Source organism: Phyllostomus hastatus, unplaced genomic scaffold, assembly GCF_019186645.2.
Source record: "Phyllostomus hastatus isolate PE091 unplaced genomic scaffold, TTU_PhHast_1.1 phas_scaffold_28, whole genome shotgun sequence".
NCBI classification, from domain to species: domain Eukaryota; kingdom Metazoa; phylum Chordata; class Mammalia; order Chiroptera; family Phyllostomidae; genus Phyllostomus; species Phyllostomus hastatus.
Window position 1 is genome coordinate 20539470 of NW_025334022.1, and position 22985 is coordinate 20562454.

The 22985-nt window shown below is 39.4% G+C and overlaps 1 pseudogene; it reads left to right on the plus strand.

Moving 5' to 3' along the window:
• The first annotated feature begins 13577 nt into the window (after positions 1–13577).
• On the plus strand, positions 13578–16320 carry LOC123805202 (annotated as a pseudogene).
• The last annotated feature ends 6665 nt before the right edge of the window (positions 16321–22985 follow it).

Sequence of the window (22985 nt, forward strand, 5' to 3'; positions counted from 1 at the left end):
TATTCTTTTTTTTTTTTTTAATTTGAGACATATTTCTTTATGTCTTCATTTTGGCTGCCTCTCTGTGTTTGCTCCCACATATTAAGTGGACCTGTTACATCTTCTGGTCTTGGTAGTGTGGCCTTATGTAATAGGTGTCCTTTAGGGCCCAGTGGCACAGCCTCCTCAGTCACCTGAACTGGATATTGCAGGTGTGCCCTCCTGTATAGGCTTTGTGTACACTTCTGTTGTAGTTGAGCCTTGATTGCTGTTGACACATCAATGCGATGGATTTATCCCCAGACTGCAAGGACTGACTGGGGCTACAGTGGAGGATCTGCTGTGCAGGGGCTGACCCCACAGAACAGTACTCACTTCATTGGTGTCTGGTGCCTGATTAGTCTGTCCCTAGAGTGTGTTTCCCCTGGAGGTCATTGTGTAGTGCCCAATATGTTCTGAAGCTATTCACTTGGTATGCTGGCCCTGGGACCTCCTGGGAGGTATAGGCCAAGGTTAGCTGCTGCCTTGCCCTGCCTGGGGCCACCCAACATGAGCTACAAAGCAATCTGTAGGTAGTTGCTACTTTTCTGGGCTTGGTGGTGCCTGGGAGAAAGAAATTAAGTTGCCAACTGGGACCATCTGCTGCTGATGCTGAACCTGGGGCCACATAGCAAGTTGTACAGGACATACTGAGACCAGATGGTACTTGTTTGGGGTTTGTACCTTTGAGAGATTTTAGGAAAGTGCAAAGCATGAGCCAAGAAAGGCCCTTTGTATGAAAAAACTGGCTTGGGCAGGCTCTAAAGTTGAATGCTGTGGGCTATCAGAGAATCACCAGGGTGGAACAAATGGTATTAGACAGATTGATGGAGTCTCAGTTATTATGCCTGCCTACTGGCGCTGTTGGGGGAGGTACTCAGAAAGGAAACAATGGCCTCTGTCAGCACTTCTATCTGGGAAAAAGCTGCCCTTCCAGCCCTCCTTGGACAATTCAGTCCCTGCCTATATGTCCCTCCTGCCCCAGCACTGGAGCTCAGAATAAGTGAGTCCAAGTAAGTCTGTGAGGGGGCCCTTTATAGGAACACTTGGGACTCTAGGAGGCCCCTCTCTCACTCAGCCACAATTCCTGCTGGTTTTTATAGCCAGAAGTTATGGTACTTGTCTTCCTGGCACTGGAACCCTGGGATGGGTGGCCTAGTGTGGGACTGGGACCCCTTGTTCCTCATGGGAACTTCTGAAACCAAGGTATCCCTCAAGACTTTTAACCCCCACATGTGGGTGTGGGACCAGCCTGTTCCATTTCTCCACCCCTCCTAGCAGCCTTGATATGGCTTCTTTAGATCCTTAGTTATAGGACTTCTATTCACATGGACTACAGGTAGTTCTGAAAAATGGTTTTTATGTAGTTTAGTTATAATTTTGATGTGGGTGTGGGAGGATAGAGTCACAAGGACTTTGACCTGAGAATTGCACATGTGTCAAAAACTATGCTAAGCATTTTACATGCATTATCTCATTTCATCAGCCCTATAGTTAAGTGATATGGCTGTGTGATATTTCTTATTTGTCTCTATTATTGATGAACAAACTAAGGTAAAGTGATTTGTTCATTGCCACACAACAAACCAGTGGCACAGCAGGGATTCATACTCATGAAGTCTGATTCTAGAGCCTATTTTCCTTTGACCTCTAACTGTAACTAAATGCAGGTCTGGCTGCCTGCTGCTACAAAATCAAATACTCAAGAAGCAGGCACTGATGTAAAGGAAAGTGGTTTATTTTCACTTACCAGCCACCTGGAAGGTGAGGGACTCACATCTCCAAGCCCATATCCACATCTCAGTGGAGGTAGAGGTTTTTATAAGGAGGGAGGGGAGAACAGAACAAAGAGATTAAGGAAGGGAGTTGAAAAGTTTTCTACATGCAGAGTAGCACAGTCCATTCCAATAAGGCAATTGATGGTCCAGTGTGCATCATCTTGGTTTAGTTATCCTGGATTGATGTGAGCCTGGATCCACCATTGAAGGTCAGCAAATCTCCTGCAGCTGAGATGTCTGAAGGTCAGAGTCTGTATCTTTTGAAATTAGTTGCTAGTACTCTTATACAAACATGTTGTTCATCTACAAGCTACATATTAATCAGATGGCGTCAAAAAAATAGTGGGATGCAATTTTCTTTTTTAAAAATTTTTAAATTTTTAAAATATATTTTATTGATTATGCTGTTACAGTTGTCCCATTTCCCCCCTTCACTCTATTCCACCCTGTACACCCTCACCCACCCACATCCCCCCCTTTAGTTCATGTCCATGTGTCATACTTAAAAGTTCTTTAGCTTTTACATTTCTCATACTATTCTTACCCTCCCCCTATCTATTTTCAACCTACAATCTGCTACTTATTCTCTGTACCTTTCCCCCCTCTCTCCTCCTCCCATTCCCCTGTTGCTAATCCTCCATGTGATCTCCATTTCTGTGGTTCTGTAACTGTTCTAGTTGTTTGCTTAGTTTCTTTGCTTGGTTGGTTTTGCTTTAGGTGTGGTTGTTAATAATTGTGAGTTTGCTGTCCTTTTACTATACATGTTTTCTTTAAATCTTCTTTTCTTAGATAAGTCCCTTTAACATTTCATAAAATAAGGGCTTGGTGATGATGAACTCCTTTAACTTGACCTTATCTGAGAAGCATTTTATCTGCCCTTCCATTCTAAATGAAAGCTTTGCTGGACAGAACAATCTGGGATATAGGTCCTTGTCTTTCATGACTTGGAATACTTCTTTCCAGCCCCTTCTTGCCTGCAAGGTCTCTTTTGAGGAATCAGCTGACAGTCTGATGGGAACTCCTTTGTAGGTTATTGTCCCTTTATCTCTTGCTGCTTCTAGGATTCTCCCCTTCATTTTTACCTTGGCTAATGTAATTATGATGTGCCTTTGTGTGTTTCTTCTTGGGTCCAACTTCTTTGGGACTCTCTGAGCTTCCTGGACTTCCTGGAAGTCTATTTCCTTTGCCAGAATGGAGAAGTTCTCCTTTATTATTTGTTCAAATATGTTTTCAATCTGTTGCTCTTCCTTTTCCCCTTCTGGTACCCCTATAATTCGGATGTTGGAACATTTAAAGATGTCCTGGAGGTTCCTAAGCCTCTCCTTGTTTTTTTGAATTCTTATTTCTCCATTCTTTCCTGTTTGGTTGCTTTTTTTCTTCCTTCTGTCCAGTCTATTGTTTTGAGTCCCAGTTTCCTTCCCATCACTATTGGTTCCCTATGCATTTTCCTTCATTTCTTTTATGGTAACCTGCACTTTTTCATCTAATTTGCACCCAAAATCAACCAATTCTGTGAGCTTCCTGATCACCAGTGTTTTGAACTGTGCATCTGATAGATTGGCTATCTCTTAGTCGCTCAAAAGGATGAGTCCTGGGGCATTGATCTGTTCTTCTGTTGGAGACATGTCTCTCTCTCTCTCTCCTTTTTTTTTTTTTTTTTGGTCTGGTTGCTCTTGTTATGGTGAGGGGCGGAGCCTTAGGTGTTCAACGGGGCTGGGCACCCCAGTCGCTAGATTGTGACATTGTATGTGGGGGTGGGGGCGGGAGGGGACAATGGTGTTAGCTCCGTTCTCCATGGGACCTCAGTCCCTTCTCTGGGATCCTGGGTTGCACGCTTTGCCCTGCTCCACAGTCGCCGCCTCACTGGGTCTGCCAGCTGCCACTTGTGTACTTAGGGTCCACCCGCTGCAATCTTGCATGACCCAGATGCCTTACATGCCCCCAGTTGCCCTATGTGCATAACTCTCTCTGCTCTCCTCACTGCGACCTGTGCCCAGCTGCTTGTCTCCACTCCTCCTAACGGTCTGCATGAATGGGTCTTTTTCAACTTCTTGGCTGTTGGACTTCCATTCAGATAAATTTTCTGTCAGTTCTGGATGTTATTCTGCCTCTAAATTGTTGTTGTTCCGATCTTGGTTGTGCATGGAGGTATGGTGTGTCCACCTATGCCTCCATCTTGGCTGGAAGTTGGGATGGAATTTTCCACTGTTACAATTGCCCCATTATAGAACTTCATTATACTAGAATACATAACTAAATCAATTTGGTTTTTTAAATATATATATATTCAAATAATTATTTTTGAATATATATTATTTTTTAGATATATAAAATTTTGAAATTTAGAAGCCTACATCTTAGAAGTGATGTAATTCACTGCTACTCCCTGCTCTTTTATAAGTAGGAAAACTGAGTCACAGGATGGAAAAAAATAGCTTAATTCAGGCTATACAACATTTGATAGTTGCTATGGTTTGCAAGTTTTTGTCCTCCAAAGCCCATATGTTGAAATTCTAATGGCCAATATGATAATATTTACAAGGTAAAGGTTTGGGCCGTACCCAAATCATCAGGGTGAAGCCCTTATGAATAAATTGTTAGTGCTCTTATAAGAAACCTCACAGAGCTCCCTAGCCTCTTCTACCATGTGGCAATATGAGAAGTCTGCTACCTGATCATGCTGGCACCCTGATCTTGGACTTGTAGCCTCCTGACCTGTGAGAAATAAATTTCTGTTGTTGATGAACTACCTAGCCTGTGGTATTTTGCTGTGGTGTTTTGTTATGGAAACATGAACAGACTAAGACAATGGGAAAGCCAGAATTAGATCAGTGACTTAAGACTCCTGAAATTCTTATTCATGGGAAAATATCACAAAGAACAATGAAATACTATTTTATTTCTTATCTTTAAGAAACAATTCCTTTTTAAGTTTAAATGTATTAATTAATTAATTAATTAATTTATTTATTTATTGTTCAAGTACAGTTGTCTCCATTTTTACCCCACCATGCTCCCCCCCACCCCTTCTAAAAATCAAAATTCTCACCCTGGCCAGTGTCTCCCAGTTGCTTGAGCATTTTCTCACAAAGCAAAAGGTCATGGGTTGGATTCTCAGTCAGGGCACATGCCTAGGTTGTGGGTTTGGACCCCAACTGGGCACATATAAGAGAAAACCAATCAATGTATCTCTCAAGTCAATGTTTCTCTCCCTCCCTTCCCTTCTCTCTAAAATCAATAAGTAGGGTGAGGATAAAAAACAACATTATTGAGGAATTATTTAATTATAATATTTTGCATTCATTTTAAGACTTCAGTTTGAGGAAACATCCATAAGTACAATATACAGCATTTCCATAATCACAGATTCCCTTGTGCCCCTTTCCAGTCAATACCCTACTCTAACTTCCACCCAATCACTGTTCTTCTTTCTATGAGTGTTGATTAAATTTGAACTTTTCTACTATTTTATATAAAATGGAATCATAGAGCATATGTTAATTTTTGTTTGCTTTCTTTAACTTAGCATAATATTTTTGATATGCATTCATGTTGTTTTGTACATCAGTCATTTTTTTCTTTCTGTAGTGTTCCATTGCTGTCTAAATCACAATTTGTCTGTTCACCCGTTAACAGATACTTAACTGGTTTACAGTTTTTGGCTAGGATGAATAAAGATTCCCCAAAATTCATATTCAGACATTTCATTTAACTTTTAGGTAGTCGTCAAACTATTTTCAAAAGTGGTTGTATCATTTTATGTTCCCACCATCAATGCATGAGAGTTCCATTTGCTCTACACACTTCAACCCTTGGCATTGCCACTCTGTTTTTTTTTTTTTTTTTAGTTTTATCATGAATTTATCTTATTAGCATTGCTTTTAAATAATTGTTTATATATGCTGGATACAGGTTCTTTGTGAGATAGAAATATTGTGAATTTTAGGGGGGCTTATTTTTAATAACTTTTTTGAAGAGTTTTCTGTTTTCATGAGGTTCAATTTATCAATTTATCTTTCAGAATTTATATATTTTGTGTTTCGTACATGAAAACTTTTGTTGACCTAATGAGATTTTCTTCTGTAAGTTTTATAATTTGAGCTTTTACATTAATGTCTGTGATACATTTTGAGATAATTTTAGCATATGGCATTAGGCAATTTTCAAATTTATTTCATTTCTATATGGATAACCAATTATTTCAGCACCATTTATTAAAAAGGACTTTCCTTTTCCTATTGATTTATTTTGGCAATTATGAGGAAAACTGGCCATAAATGTAACTATTTATTTTTGGAATCTATAGTCTATTTCATTTACTTATCTTTTTATCTTTATGTCAGTATCATTACTATAACTTTTAGCAAATGTTGAAATTAGGTAGTGTAAGTCCTGCAAGTTTTCTTTTGAGTCATCTCTTCTTTCTTTTCTATTTTTAGTCTTCATTTTCTATAACTAAGTATTTATTTAGAATTCTATTTGTTCTCACAATTGGCTTATTAACTGGCTGTATTTTCTCTTTTAGTCATTGCTCTAAGTTTTACAATACACACCTTTACCTTACCATTGTCTAACTTCAAATAAGACTGTCTTATTTCATGTAAAATTTAAGAAACTTTCAAAAGTAGGCTTCCATTTGTTCCTTTCCTTCTTTTGTATTAATGTGTTATTGCAGTCAGACATTTTATTTCTATATGCATTATAAACTTCACCATGTGTTATTATTTTTTAAACAATTACCTCTTAAAGAAGTTTATAAGAAGTATCAGTGTGGCAGGTCAATATGGCGGCATAGGCAGACCTGGCTTGCTTCCTCACACAACCACATCAAAATTACAACTAAAATATAGAACAACCATCACTCTGAACCATCAGAAACTGAGTTGAATGGAAGTCTGACAACTACAGAATTAAAGAAACCACATCCATCCAGACTGGTAGGAGGGGCACAGATGTAGAATGGTCTGGTCCCAAACCCACATGCGGTGGGTAAAACTTTGGGAGGGATATCTCAGGAGTGAGCAGGCCCACCCCTACACCAGGTTTCCCACCAAGCGCAGGGTTCTAGTGACAGAAATATAATTTCCCACAACTTCTGGCTGCAAAAACAAGTGGGAATTGAGTTGGTGAAACAAACTGCTATAGCCCCAAACAGTTCCTGTTAAAGAACACCCACAGAGACTCACCTACTCAGACTCACTCCCTCTGAGCTCCAGCACTGGGATAGCAGCTTGAAGAACACCAGAGGCATACTGGAAGAGGCTGGCATCAGGGTGAGCAGAGGCCATTGTCTCTTTTGTGAACCCCCTGGCCCCCACCATAGAGCCACAGAGCCAGTAGACTGGTGCCATACTTGAGACATCAACCTGGCTAACAATGTTTGATCTGCCTTAGATATCTCCAGAGTCTCCACTGCACCCAAATTGCAGGCCCACCCATGCTGCTTTACCAAATGAAAGGCTGGTCTTGATTCATGCTTCACAACTTCCTGAATCCTATCAAACAAGCAACAGCTGGCCTCAATGAGCTCCATGCCAGGCACTAGCAGCAGCCAGATTATTTTCACAGCTTGGCTTCATCTGGGAATCTCCAATCCCACCATAAGAAGTAGCCTTCTCAGATTGCTTTATAGCTCAGGTAGGGCGGCCCTGGGGAAAACACAGGTGGGGGCTGACCTTGGCATGCACCCCCCAGGAAACCCCAGGGCCTGCACACCCAGTGGATAGCTACAGACCACATTAGAGCACCATCACATTGCCCCTGCACAGCTGTTCTTCCACGGAGGGCATTGGTTGGTGGTCAGTGGTCACAGCCAATCCTTGCAGCTGATTGGCCTGGGTAAATCCCTCCCATTGATCTGCCAACAACAACCAGGGCTCAACTAAAAGAGGAAGGTGTACTCAGCCCACATGAAGGGTGCACTTCGAGTACCCAGCTTGGGTGATAGAGGAGGCTGTGCCACTGGGCCCTAAAGGACACCTATTACATTAGGCCACACTAACAAGACACAGCGTCAAAGAAGTTCTACCTAACACATAGAAACAAACACAGGGAGAATGCCAAAGCAAGGATACAAAGAAACATGTCCCAAATGAAAGGACAGATCAAAACTTCAGAAAAAGAGATGAACGAAATGGAGATAAACAATCTAACAGGTGTAGAGTTCAAAACACTGGTTATAAGGATACTCAAGGAACCTAGTGAGGACCTCAACAGCATAAAAAAGGTCCAGTCAGAAACAAAAGATTCACTAATTGAAATAAAGAACAATTTACAGGGAAACAGCAGTAGAGTGGATGAAGCAGAGAATCAAATCAATGGTAACATAAGGAAGCAAAAAACTGCTAATCAGAACAACAAGAGGAAAGAAGAATAAAAAAAAATAAGGGTTGTATAAGCAGCCTCTGGGACAAGTTCAAGAGGTCCAACATTTGGAACATAGGGGTGCCAGAGGAGAAGAGAAAGAAATTGGAAATCTATTTGAAAAATAATGAAATAAAACTTCCCTAATTTGGTGAAGGAAATAGACATGTAAGTCCAGGAAGCATAGAGATCTCAATCAAGTTGGACCCAAAGAGGACCACACCAAGACACATTGTAATTAAAATACCAAGGGTTAGAGATAAAGAGAGAATCTTATAAGCAGCAAGAGAAAAGAAGAGAGTTACCTATAAGGGAGTTCCCATAAGACTATCAGCTGATTTCCGAAAAGAAACTTGTAGGGCTAGAAGGAGCTGGCAAGAAGTATTCAGGGTGATAAAAGCAAGGACCTACAATCAAGATTACTCTATCCAGCAAAGTTATCATTTAGAATGGAAGGACAGATAAAGTATTTCCCAAAGAAGGTAAAGCTAATGGAGTTCATCATCAAGCCATTATTATGTGAAATGTTAAAGGCAATTATATAAGAAAAAGAAGAAGATAAAAACTATGAAGTGGAAAATGGCAACAAACTCACAACTATCAACAACTGAATCTAAAAAAGAAAAAGAAAAACAAAAGCTAAGCAAACAAGCAGAACAGGAACAGAATCATAGGTATGGGGATCATTTGGAGGGTTATTAGATGGGAGGAGGAGGAAGAGAGTGGGGAAATGGTGTAGGGATGAAGAAGTATAATTGGTAGGAACAAAATAGACAGGGGAGGTTAAGAATAGTATAAGAGATGGAGAAGCCAAAGAACTTACATGCACAAACCATTGACATGAACTAAGGGGAGAAGATTGCTGGAGGGAAGGAGGGTACCGGGCACACAGGGGCAACGGGGAAAAATTGGGACAACTGTAACAGCATAATCAATAAAATATACTTGAAACAAACAAGTAGAAAAATAGCAATGGATTAAAATATCCAGTTAAAAGGCACAGAGATTGGCAGAATAGAAAAAAAAATAATGATGTAACTATATATATACTGTCTATGAGATACTTGCTTTAGATCCAAAGACTCAAACTGGTTGAAAGTGAAAACAGAGAAAAAGATATTCCATGCCAGTAATAACCAAAAGAGAGTTAGTGTGTTTGTACCAATGTATGACAAAATGGATTCTATGTCAAAACTGGTTACCAGAGACAAACAATGGCATGATATAGTGAGAAAAATTTTGATCCATTAAGAAGACACAATTATAAACATAAACACACCGAAAAACAGAGCGCCAAAATATATGAAGCAAAAACTGAGAAAAATAAAAGGAAATTGATACCTGTACAATAATAGTTGGTAGTTTCAATATATGACATTATATAACAGACTATCAATAAGGCAATAGAAGGCTTGCATAGCACTGTAAACCAAATAGTCCTTACATATATAGGACACTTCACCATAATGCAGAATGAATATTTTCTTTCCTCAAGTGGATATAGAACATTCTCCAGAATAGACTATATATACGGGTTCACAAAATAAGTCTCAATACATTTTAAAAGATTAAAATTATACAAAGTCTCTTCTTTGACAATAATGGAATGGAAATAGAAATTAAATCTGGAGGATGTTTTGCCAAGTGAAATAAACCAGGCACAAAAGGGTAAATACTGCATAATTCCACTTATATAAGTGCATTACAAATTTTTAAAACTTCATATTTTTCTGATACCTAAACATCCCCACAGTCTGAGAACACCTCACATAAGTGACCAGATGCAGCAGTATAATAAGGCAGGTCCTTGCCAGAAGTTCCCCTTCTTGCTCTTCCATGACCGTGACTACGTTCAAATGTTCCAATAAAATTCCCTCATGCCTTTTGCTTCTGTAGCCCACCCTGATCCCAAATAAAGGGACTTGCTCATTGGTTCTCATTTTCCCTCTTGATCTCTCCCTGCTTGATTGAGCTACTTCCTTGCATCTCCTTCTACATGGACCCTTGAATCACATGCCATGCTTGGCTCTTTTAGGATTTGTGAGTATACATAAATCCCCTTCACTTCTTTTTTTAATCTTCATCTGAGGATATTTTTATTAATTTTAGAGAGAGAGGAAAGGGGAAGAGAGAGAGAAAGAGAGAGAAACAGTGGTATGAGAGAGAAACATCAATAGGCTGCCTCATATACATGATGCCTGGATGGGGGAGCGAACTTGCAACCAAGGTATGTGCCCTGACCAGAAATCTAACCTGCAACCTTTTGGTGTGTGGGACAATGCTCCAACTACTGAGGTACCTGGCCAGGGCTACTTCACTTTTTGTCTACCTTTCTGTGGTGTTATTCTGGGTCTCTACCTGATTAATCATAAAAAAAAAACCATTTAAAGTAATAGAATTATTCCTTAAAGCACAGTTGACAACCAGAATGGGATAATCTGTGTCATGTATAGAAAACCCTCAGAGATACCCTTGCACTGCTGATGATTCACTAATTGGCTATCCTGATTGGGTACCATCATTTGGAAATGTTCTGTGTCTTGCTGGTGTTTATGTGCACCGCTATACATTGCTTTGGGTTTCCGCTTAGGATGAGTGCTGCCAAGATTCTCCATCATAAAATGCATGCAGATCCTGTCCCAATACCAATAACACACCCCAGAATATCACTTTCTAACCATGATCCAGAGAGAATGGGATAATTATCCTATAGCTCCTTGAGAACTGGAATCACTGAGCCATACAAATTGGCAATTTTTTAGTTAAGTTGGAGTGATTGTGATTTGAAGGACCAGTGTGGATAGAAGTGGATTTCCTTCCTCTATCAGAGTCATGCTGAGTGCACACACTGAGTATTAGCCTGAAAAATTAAGGGGGCCAGTGGCCTTCAATATATGTGGGTGACTTCATCGATCCAATTCAATGTGCCATTAAATGGCACTTGGGAAAAATAAATAATTTACTCTCTTTCTTGGTGTCAGGTGGTCCCCTTCCCTCAGAGAGTCCTCGATGGCTCTTTGTAAATGTTGATGCTGCTGGCAACCTGTAGCTCCTCCTCTATTGCATTGCTTGCTGCTGCTGTTCTTTGTCCCCCAACCTTATGGGGCATTGCAGGTCCCATCTATGGATACTGGTGACACAATATAAAAAAAAAGGGGTAGGATCATTTTGAATCCTTCTCCCTGTAAGTCTGAGGAGTTTTCTCTGATCATTCAAGATTACAAATCTCCTGGAGTGTACTTGGGAATTTTTTAGTGCTCCTCCCACCAGAGGTGCCTCCTTAAAATTAAATGAAAACAAAATTTTTGAAAACTATGTCAGACAATTTGAGGCCATTATGATTTTTTGAGGCTATTATTGCTGTTCTGTATATAGACCCTAACCTCTCTGAGGTTGACTGGAATGCCCTAGAGCAGGGATGTCAAACTCATTTTCACCTGGGGCCACATCAGCCTCGAGGTTGCCTTCAAAGGGCTGAAATAATTTTAGGACTGTATAAATGTAACTTAACTAGGGGGCAAGGAGCTTGGCACTGTAGCTGGGTAGAAACAAGGTGCTGGGATGGAAAGAACAAGGTGGAGGGCTGGATTCAGCCCACTGGCCTTTGGGCCACCTAGAGATATATGCCACTCTGAAGATTTTGCTTAAGAAAAGAAAGTAGGGGAAGGGATTGAGTTTACTTGAGGCTGGGGCCATTTTAGGGAGAAGTTGCCTAGAGGCACCAGGCCTCTTCCCCCTCCTTTCTTTTCCTCTAATCAATCAGAGACAGAAACTGAAGATCACAGCCTCAAGTGGCTAAAAGCCTGGGGAGAAAAAAGGAAGAGAAAGAAAGAAGGAAAGGAAGAATGTAAGAGAGAGAGAGAGGGAGAGAGGGAGGGAGAGAGAGAGAGAGAGAGAGAGAGAGAGAGAGAGAAGGAAAGAAAGAAAGAAAGAAAGAAAGAAAGAAAGAAAGAAAGAAAGAAAGAAAGAAAGAAAGAAAGAAAGAAAGAAAGAAAGAAAGAAAGAAAAAGAAAGAAGAAAGTAAGTAAGTGAGTAAGGGAAGCAATTGTGGCTTCAGGCAGCTATAAGCCCAAAGTGGGGAGAAAAGGAAGTTGAAACCTTATGTATTGAACATATTGTAGATCTAACAAACATAATGCAAGCCCTAGATTACTTATTGATTTAAAAATAATCCCCCAGCATCAGGGAGAAAAAGGGGTAATTAAATAAAGTATACATATATATCACATTTCAATATAAATGTATAATAAATTATGTATATACACATAATATATAACTACATTTTTTAAAGTTCCATAATATGATTTATCAGAAATCCCAAAACACATAGAAAATTTATATACTAAAGACTTTCTATAACCAAAAAGATAAAAAGGGCACACTGATTGGCTTTTGTGAATTCTGCATCTAGGTTCTAACTTAACGTTAACATTTGCTAAAATATACTAGTTGGTAAAATTTCATGGATATAATACTGGGCCTCAAATTATACTTATACCTGAGGATTCCACTAAATTTACACATTGTTCCCCATATAACTTTTAAAAGTAACAAAATAAAATACAAGATAATGGCTACTTTAACTGTAGCCTTGCCTAAATTTCTCATAGTCATAGTGCCCATTGCTCTAAAATCTATATTGGGCATAGATGCTCTATAATAAATAATAAATAATATATTAAAATTAAAGTGAGTCTTTAACACAAATTACCATAATAATAATGAGATCTCATGGACTTCTAGTTAAAGTAGCTAATATGGTCCAATGTAAGCCAAAAATAGGGCCTTGAATAATTAAAACTTATATAAAATGTAATTGATGAAAGGAGTGATTATTCCCACTGCTTCTTTATCTGACAACCTAATTTTGCTTGTTCTTAAATGTGGAAAAGATAAAGGGTGCCTCATGATGGGTTACTGCAAACTTAATGCTGTGTTTCTATCTAAGGCCTTCATACCCAATGTCCAATATTATTAAAATTATTAATTCTATTCAGTTATCAACAGGTAAATATTTTGCTTTTATAGATTTGGTAACATATTCTATTCAATGCCTATTTCAATGGCTTTTCAGCTACAAATTGCTTCTACCTCCAAAGGGGTAAAATCTACTTTTTTCAGGCTACCCATGGAGTACCCCAACAGCTTTGCAAATATGATCTTGAATACATCCATCTTTCTCCAGAAACACAAGTATGACATTATGTTGATAACATCTTCTTCCAAAGAGATTCATTTGACTTGCTTATTAATGACACATAAGTCCAACATCTTTTGGTCCTTTTCGGGTTCTGGTGTCAACATTTTCTTATTTACAGATTTTACTTAACAGTGTATGTGCAGGGGAGGAGATGGCAGCAGTGGGGGAAGCAGCATGAGGAGTCCAGCGAGCAGCTAGGCTCATTGAGATGGGCTGCCATGGCCCTCCAGAACCCACAGTTCATTTTTGGAGATTTTAGCCCTGATGAATTCAATCAGTTCTTTGTGACTCCTCACTCTTCAATTGAGCTTCCTCTATACCATGGAACAGTTCTGTGTGGTGTGCAAACTACCTGATGGACAAGAATATCACATAATTGAGTTTGGAAGCCAAAGACACTTTGCAGAGGACTTCCAAATACAGTATTTCAAGCACATTGAATCCTCAGGCGCCAAATTTATTCTTGGTTGCACAACTTCCAAAAAGACCCCTGATGACATAGATAAAGAAATGAACTACAGCTCCATTGACTGCCAGTACCCAAGCTCTGCCCTTGCTCTGGATGGCAGTTCCAATGTAGAGGCTAAAGTTTTGGAAAAGATGGTGTTTTGGGTGGTCTTAGATAAAGAGATCATAAAAAGAAAAAAAAAGTCTGTCTGGTTATTTTAGTTACTAGAAAGATGGCAGTGAGGGTAGGGATTCCACAGTATCCCTAGTCAATGGCCATGCCAGTCAAGCAGTCCTGAACATGGTAGGCACAGATGATGAAGAGTTGATGGGAGATGTGCCCTTGTTGGGGACACTCAAGACTGTAGCAGCCCTCAGTACTCCACAGGCTTCATCAGTGATGAAACCTGGTGGTTCTTTCTCCAGAGTCCTGGACTTCAGGGCAGACTGGGGACGGCCAGAGGTCTGACTTTGACAGTCCTGCTTCTCTGCAGAGGATGTCAGGGGCAGCGTGTTGAGGACAGCTGTGACCCAACCTTACATCGGGACTGATACTACTGAAAACCTTGGAGTTGTTAAGGACAAATACTTGAATCCTTTTGTAAGGGCTCAACTGCCAATGGGGTGGAGTTGCATACTATGGAAAGCACAATTCAATTCCAGCGTTAAGTTGAGAGGACTTCCCCCTCCTACCCATAACCCAGTGTCTGTGCCAGGCTCCCCTCCCATCAGTCAACCTAAGTCGTGGGCCAGTCTTTTCCATGATTCTAAGCTCTCATCCTCTTCACCCGTGGCTTCTGTGGAAACTAAGTATCCCCTCTTGCCACATCTCCCCTGGTCTCTGAAAAACAGGCTGCAGTCAAGGAAGGGCTTGTTCCAGTTTCAGAAGATCCTGTAGCCACAAAGATTGCAGTCACTGGAGAATATAACCCTAATACATAAACCAGTATCATTGCAACCTCATACACTAATCAGTAAAGGAACCTGGTGCTATTTTATGCTATAATGCAGGCACTGGTTGCTTGCAATTCCATGTATCACCTGGTGAAGTTCATTCCTCTGTATTCTAAAGTGTAAAGACCTTGTAGGTCAACACTCATGTTGGACAACTTTTTAGGCTAATGAATGAGTTTACTAATATACCAATACCTCTAAAACCCAGACAAGCTCTTGGGGATAAAATTATGAAGGATATCTGCCCTGGAGTTGCCTTTGAATATGAATATATATCTCCTCACCTAAGTATATATATATGGATCTGAGAGAGAGAGAGAAAGAGAGAGAAACATTGATGTGAGAGATAAACACCAATTGGTTGCTTCTTGTGTACACCGCAATTGGGGATCAAACCCGCAACCTAGGTATGTGCCTTGATCAAACCCACAATCTTGTAGTGCATGGGACAATGCTCCAACGAACTGAGCCACCTGGCCAGGGCTAAACCTGCATATATTAATAGACTCCTGATAATCAAGAAGATGCTGTCTGAAAAGGGTCAACAGGAAGATGCTGAGGAATACTTAGGCTTCATTCTAAATGGATTTTATGGGGAATTGTTAACCTAAAGAAACTTCTCTCACAAAATAATGAACAAGTTACTATTTTCAATGGACCCAAAAGCTACTTAGTGAATGAAGAAGAGAGGAAGAACCAGGCAAAGGAAATGAGTGTGAATGGGAGCAAGTGGGACTCAGAAATAAGACTTCAGTCACTCACCAGGCAGACTTTGTTCAGATCCTAATCACCTGCATTTTTGGTGGATACATCAGGTCTGTGGTTTACCAGTGGAGTTCAAAATAATCTGCCACTTTGCAGCCATTTTTCCACACTGCAGTTGGATATACAGTCTGACAAGATACAGTTCAGGATGCATTGGAAAACTTGGTGGCAAAAGGATCTTGCCAGGGTCATACCACAGAAACCAAACAACAGGTTGATATCAGTTGAGGGGTGACTCTGGAAAAACTTCCTCCTGTCCTCATGCTGCACCTAAAGCAATTTAATTAAGAGAAGATTGGTGGATGTCAGATGCTTATAAAAAATACTGAATATCCTGTAAACTTTGAAATTAGTAAAGATCTGCTTGCTCCAGGACTTAAAAATAAGAATTTTATTTTTTACTTATTTACTTTTTTAAAATTAAATTTTAAATTTTGAGGTAAATGTAGACTCATATGCAATTATAAGAAATAATACATTGAGCCTGTATACTCTTTACCCAGTGTCCCCAATGGTGACATCTTGAAAACCTATAGTACAATATCACAACCAGGATATTGATATTGATATTGAAGTTGTACACACACAAAAAAGCTGTATGGTCAAAACATATGAAACTTTCATCACCATAAGGATTCCCATATTTCCCTTTTATAGTCATACCTTCTTCCATGCCACACAACTTATAGACAATTTTCAGTGATCTACCATCATGGAAGCAGTGCGACGGGTGGTCATTACACTACAGATGTCTTCTAGGTCAGTCTGAATAGCTGGCTGCACATCGATGACTAGTACCAGGTGGTGAAGACAACACAGCCTACCTCCTCTATTATCACTAAGTGGACCTGCTGGAACTGCCTGTGTGCTGTGTGTGCCCACTCCCACTTGTAGAACACCAAGTCTCTCTGATTTCCTTCCTCTTGTTAGTGGCATTTTATTTATTTATTTATTTTCTTATGAGGCAGAATTTTAGACAGAAACTCTCCCTTTTGCAAAAATGGGCTAGAATGAAAAGGAGATGCCTTGGGTGCTGTGCACGACATAGTTTCTGTTGACCTCTAACTTCCAAATCAAAATCATTTGGTTGAAAGACTGTCACTTGATTTAAGAAAATATACAAAAATCCATAATTCTGAAGTAATGCTGATTCTTGAGTAAGAAGGGGAACATGCTTTTTTTTTTTAAATATTTTATTTTATTTATTTTTTTTTTTAGAGAGGGAAGGGAGGGAGAAAGAGAGAGAGAGAAACATCAATGTGCGGTTGCTGGGGGCCATGGCCTGCAACCCAGGCATGTGCCCTGACTGGGAATCGAACCTGCGACACTTTAGTTCATAGCCCGCGCTCAATCCAGTGAGCTATGCCAGCCAGGGCTGGGGGAACATGCTTTTGATTCCCAATATAATTGCTTAGTAGAATAAATTCTGCACCAGCAACAATACTTGTAAATTTGTGAAAATGAATTTTATCTGACTTTAAAAAATAAAATTTTAATCCATCACACTTTCCTCCCCTACCCTTTAGTTTTTGATCTGTGATGAAAATGAGCCATAGTAGAGAAGAAATACTTCTTCAAAAGAAAAATAAACACAAAAAGTAAGTTGCTGATTCCTAACAGGAAAACATGTATTTTAATAATTGTGTGATGAGAAACTTCTTATGTACATATTACAGATTAAATATTTGGAGTTTAGGTGTTAGGCACCTAGATAGGTGATTGTAACTTTATTGTCATTAAAAGATTTTAAATTGCATTCATACTTCTGTGTATACATAATGAAATATGGACAAAATAATGAAGATAGATCTTTCCTTAAGTCTGCCCTGTTTAATTGTGCTGCTTGCTCTTCTACACAGTTTAGTAATATCTAGGAGTATAAAGTTGTCACCCATCAATAAAAATCATAAAATAGGTTTAAAAGTTTGCTTACAAATTAAAATTAAGAGGTATTCCTGCTAGTGCCATTAGAAACTCTTTTACTAAAGAAGTTCTAACAACCTTTTTGCATGACTTTTGGAGTCTCTGGACAGCCAATGATGGCCATTAGTTGCCCCAATGCTTCTGATGCAAAACATTTCCTCCTTTTCTATGGCGTCATAGTATAAAATATTAAAACAACAAATAAATGACTAACTACTGGGATGTCCTGGACAAACAGGCCCTCACAGACTCTGAATCCATACTGCACTACCCATTATGTTTTGGGTCATGAAAACAGCAGCTCACAAGCTCAGCCCAGCTAACGAGTCCTTCTTAAAACATGTTGGAACCAAATCTGAGCCCTCTGGTATATCCCAACTGCAGGGGGTGGGGAAGTGGTGGCTTCCCTTGTCTTCAGTCCCTTGCTATATGCCAAGGTACTAGAGAAGGTCACCCTTCCACCTGACCCCTTAGCTATCTTGCAGCCCCTTGGGATTAACTAAGTGAACAACAATGGGTATTCATAGTATGTGCAAATGGCACTGCTAACCATCATACATGATGGAGTTTAGTGTTGCTGCTTTGTTGGGGACCAGTTTGTGTGGTTTTGGAGACTGTAGCCCCATGCAAGCATGCCTTGAAAGAGGCCAGTAAGCCTCACTGGAAAGCCAGGAAGCAGGCGGAAGGCACCACCCAACACTAACACGGAGGGTTCCTATGGGAAATTAGGTCTGATAAATACATTGTATCCTTTGAAGCTTGCTTTGTTTTGTATAGCGCTGTTAATATAAACCAGATGTTTGAGTTCAAAGCATGATCAGTGAACTCCTTGCATCATGAAATACGTCTTTACAACCATCTGGCACTGGCATGTCTAGCAGACCCTGACCTGAGACGATCTCTGAGTTTCTTTAATTGTTATCTATAGATAATATCTGTTTTCTTCAACTGTAGCCTTTTGACATTGATTGATGAGCTATGCATGTATACCCCTGCACATACCATTCCCCAAAGAAAGCCCTTTCGGAGAAGGGCTCTGGACCTTCTCCACTATAGGGAATTGCCATCCCCTTTCCTGCCAGAACAACAGATTGTGTCCAGGACGACTTATTCTCATCCACGGTGACCAGGAGAGCTCCACAGGATGGGGCATCCCACATTGCTTTCCGTCTCTTAATCAGAAGCCCTAATACAGGAAAGAACCCCCAAAATAATACAAGGCCAAACTCCAGGCAATTGTCTCAGGACAAAATGTCCTGGCCAACAAATAGCATCGTCTTCACATGTATTATTAAGTATTGGGCCATTACCTAAAAGGTGTCCCCTTTAAGGTAAAAAGCACTAAGGATCTCTTACCTCATGGATACCCCCAATATAAACCAAAATCATACCTGTTCCTACATATACTAAAGCCATAATGCAAAGCCTTGCCAGGACACTACTTAGTCTCTTCAGAGTTGCAGACATTGCTGGTAGTACCCTAGATACATATTTTACTTCCTAAAACGCACAATGCTGAGCTCTTGGAAAAGGCATTCAACAGAATTTTTATGTCTCCAGTAGTCTCAAATAGCCTGTTTAACTGAGAGATATAATGGTGTCTTCAAACAACTCCTTTTCTAATTCCAGTTCGGTAAACAAACTTTTAAAGTTCTCTCTCTTGGCCAGGCTCTAACCTATTATAAAATTTCAATCTTACCCCCAACCCATAATGGCTAGAAGACAGATGGAGGACACATACTCTCCTGGGATTCATTAATCACAAATTGTCTTACAGTTCAGAAAATTGCTCATCTGACACAGGACACCTTTGGACCTAAACTTCTACCCAAAACAAACAAAAACACTGTCAAGTGCAGCTGAACACCATTCCGTTCATTGTAGGTTTTATTACTACTGATTTGTGTGCTTTCATTGGTTTACAATCTGGAGGTCCACATCAACTCAAGTGGATATTCACTTGAAAAGTATACTGAGTCCCACGTTCTGTATAACATTGTCCTAGCCCAAAGGCTCACCCGTAGAGAAGACATTGCCTCAGAAGACATGTTCTCAGGCAAAGATGTTGACATTGTAGATGATTTTGCTCGCTAGGCCACAGACAGCCTCAACCTGCATACTTAAATCTCTGCCCCCCAAATGCCCATGAATTAACCACATCTTTTTTATCTTTTAAATATTTTATTTATTTATTTTTACAGAGAGGGGAAGGGAAGGAGAAAGAGAGGGAGAAACATCAATGTGTGGTTGCCTCTTACTCGCCTCCTGCTGGGGACTTGGCCCACAAACCAGGCTTGTGCTCTGACTAGGAATCAAACCTGTAACCCTTTGGTTCACAGTCCGGTGTTCAATCCACTGAGTTAAACCAGCCAGGGTGAATTAACCACCTCTTAAGGTACAAATTAGACACACCACATTTTTTTTTCTCTTTTATGTCTTAACTCACTGTCTGCTTAGTGTGTGATCTTGGTATACTCTTTTCTCTCTGCTAAGCCATACACCCCTGCACTTTCATGCCTAAAGGAAAATCTGGTAAAAATTACCAAAGTTAATGGAGATTATTGCTTTCCCCAGAAAGCACCTACTTCATATCAATCAACTCTTTGATCCTCTGGGGAGAGGACTATATACTCCCTGATGTCTTTTTCTACACTCTTCCAGCTTTCCACCATAGTTCCTCACTTTACATCTCTGACCATGACCATCATAACCACTTTTTCTCCTTAGCTAAACACATCACATTTTTATGGGTACATTATGCACCAATGTACCAAGAATGGCACTTTTGGGTTGTATTGTGACCCAAACTCACAGGCACATCTTACCTATTTTTCCTTTCTGACTCCTTCACATATTTTCCCTAATGAGACCAAACCCCAGTATGCAATGATTACACTGGGGATCACCATATTACTTCACTCACTGGGTATCTCTCTGTTTCCATCAGTCTAAATTGACAGTGTTTATTCATATCTCGATAGGATTTGCTATAACCATAGGAGTCACCAGCAGTGTGTAGAGTGTGTAGAGGGCTCTAGTTGAAGATAAGATTCTTTTAAAAAGTAGATTGGGACCAATAGATTAAGGGATTTTATATGCTATCTTCAGAATCTAATCTCAATGATAATACTAGCAATGCACACTTTTTCGGTCAGAGGAATGAAGTAATATGATTTGCATTTGTAAGAAAATCCCTGTATAGGTAATTTAGAGGATAGATTTTAGTGGATAAGACCTATTAATAAATATTAAAACAGTATCAGTGAGAAATAATGAGTAACTGACACAAGACAACAGCAGTAAGTATAAGAGTATCATTTTCTTTTTTTTTTCTAGTTATACTTTATAAAATAATGCTTGACAAATTACTTTCTCTGGGGATAAAACAATGTCTCTATATCATCTACAGAATGATTATGCCCAAATGAGTTTGGCCTTATATATTACAAGCATGTGGAAGAGGTCTGCTCAGAGGGGTTTCAAAAGTTACAGACTTCCAGTTATAAAAAGAAAATAAGTCATGGGAGTGTAACATTTCACATGATGACAGTAGTTAATACTTCTGTACTGCATATTCAAACATTGCTAACAGAGTAGATCTTAAATGTTTTCATCAGATTAAAGATTATAGTCCCATGAATACCTTCTGGTAGTGCCAATTGCAGTTAATACCAAGAGTGTAATACAAAGCTTGTACAATATTGGGGGTATAGTAATTATTTTTCTTTTGTTTTTTAAAATATTTTATTGTTGTTCTATTAGAGTTGTCCCAATTTTCCCCCTTTTCCATCCTCTGCCCAGCCCATCCCTCGCTCCCACAGTCAATCCCTACTCTATTGTCCATGTCCATGGGTCATCCATACATGTTCCTTGACTAGTCCCTTCCCCTTCTTCCCAACTTTATCCCCCTCCCCTCTGTTCATTGTCAGTCTGTTCTTTATTTTCATGTCTCTGGTTCTATTTTGCTTGTTTGTTTCTTTGTTTTGTTCATTAAATTCCACTTATAGGTAAGATCATATGGTATTTGTCTTTCATCACCTGGCTAAATAATATTTCACTTAGCATAATACTCTACAGTTCCATCTCTGCTATCTCAAAAGGTCAGAGCTCCTTCTTTATTTCTGCTGCATAGTATTCCATTGTGTAAATGTACCAGAGTTTTTTGATCCACTCATTTACTGATGGGACTTATGTTGCTTCCAGCACTTGGCTATTGTAAATTGTGCTGCTATGAACATAAGGATGCATAGGTTCTTTTGGATTGGTGTTTCAGGATTCTTAGGGTATAATCCTAGCAGTGGAATCACTAGGTCAAAAGGCAGTTCCATTTTTAATTTTTTGAAGAAATGTCTTACTGTTTTCCACAGTGGCTGCACCAGTCTGTATTCCCACCAACAGTGTTCTAGGGTTCCCTTTTCTCCACACCCTCACCAGTACTAGTTGTTTGTTGCTTTGTTTATGATGGCCATTCTGACTGGTGTGAAGTGGTATCTCATTGTGGTTTTAATTTGCATCTCTGATGGCTAATGATGTTGAGCATCCTTTCTTATGTCTATGGGCCCTCTATATAGGTCAATGGAACAGAATAGAGAGCCCAGCAATAAACCCATGTCTCTATGGTCAGTTAATATTTGACAAAGAGAGTAGGAGCATAAAACAGTAAAAATCGCCTCTTCAATAAATGGTGTTGGGAGATCTTGACAGGTACATGGAAAAAAAATTAAACTAGACCACCAGCTTACACCATACATGAGAATAAACTCAAGATGGATAAAAGACTTAAATATAAGTCACGACACCATAAAAATCCTAGAGGAGAACATAGGCAGGAAAATCTCAAATATTCCACACATCAATATTTTCACCCATATATCTCCTAGAGCAAGGGAGATAAAGAAAAAAATAAACAAATGGAACTAATTATTTTTCTTAATAAATGAATAAAAATCATAAACTTCTAGTGGTTATAGATAGTTTATAATTGTAGTAAGTATGTGCTACAGATCTTTTGGAGCAGTTTCAAGTGAGGCAGCTGAAGTTCAAAACAACCTTTGCAATTTTGGTCAGGACCCCTGCATATTTGGGTGTTTCATCTGATTTTAACTCTTTTTCAATTACGTCTCTGAGCACAGAGCCTAATAAGCCAACAAATTGATTGATTTAAGGATTCCATGTATAGAAAGAAGGCAGCAAGGAGGGAGAAGTGTTTGGTATTTTCTTCTCTTAACTTAAAGCCCATAATTCAAAACCATCAGAGCCAAAATAATTCCCCTCCCTCCACTGTGGACAGAGGACCCACAGGCACATGCAAAAATGAACAAAATGTAGAAATGAATTAATATACTACAAGTATTTGCTCTATACTAAGTGAATAAACAAGTGTTCTAAATCACCAAAACTACCCACTTAGCCCAATAGAAGCCAATGATGATAAATTGAATGTAGAGTCAATAAGCCTCAAAGAAAAACATGCAACTACCTAGAAATTTGTTGGGCACTCATTGTTGTTTTGTTGGTTGTTTTAGTTACTTTTTAAA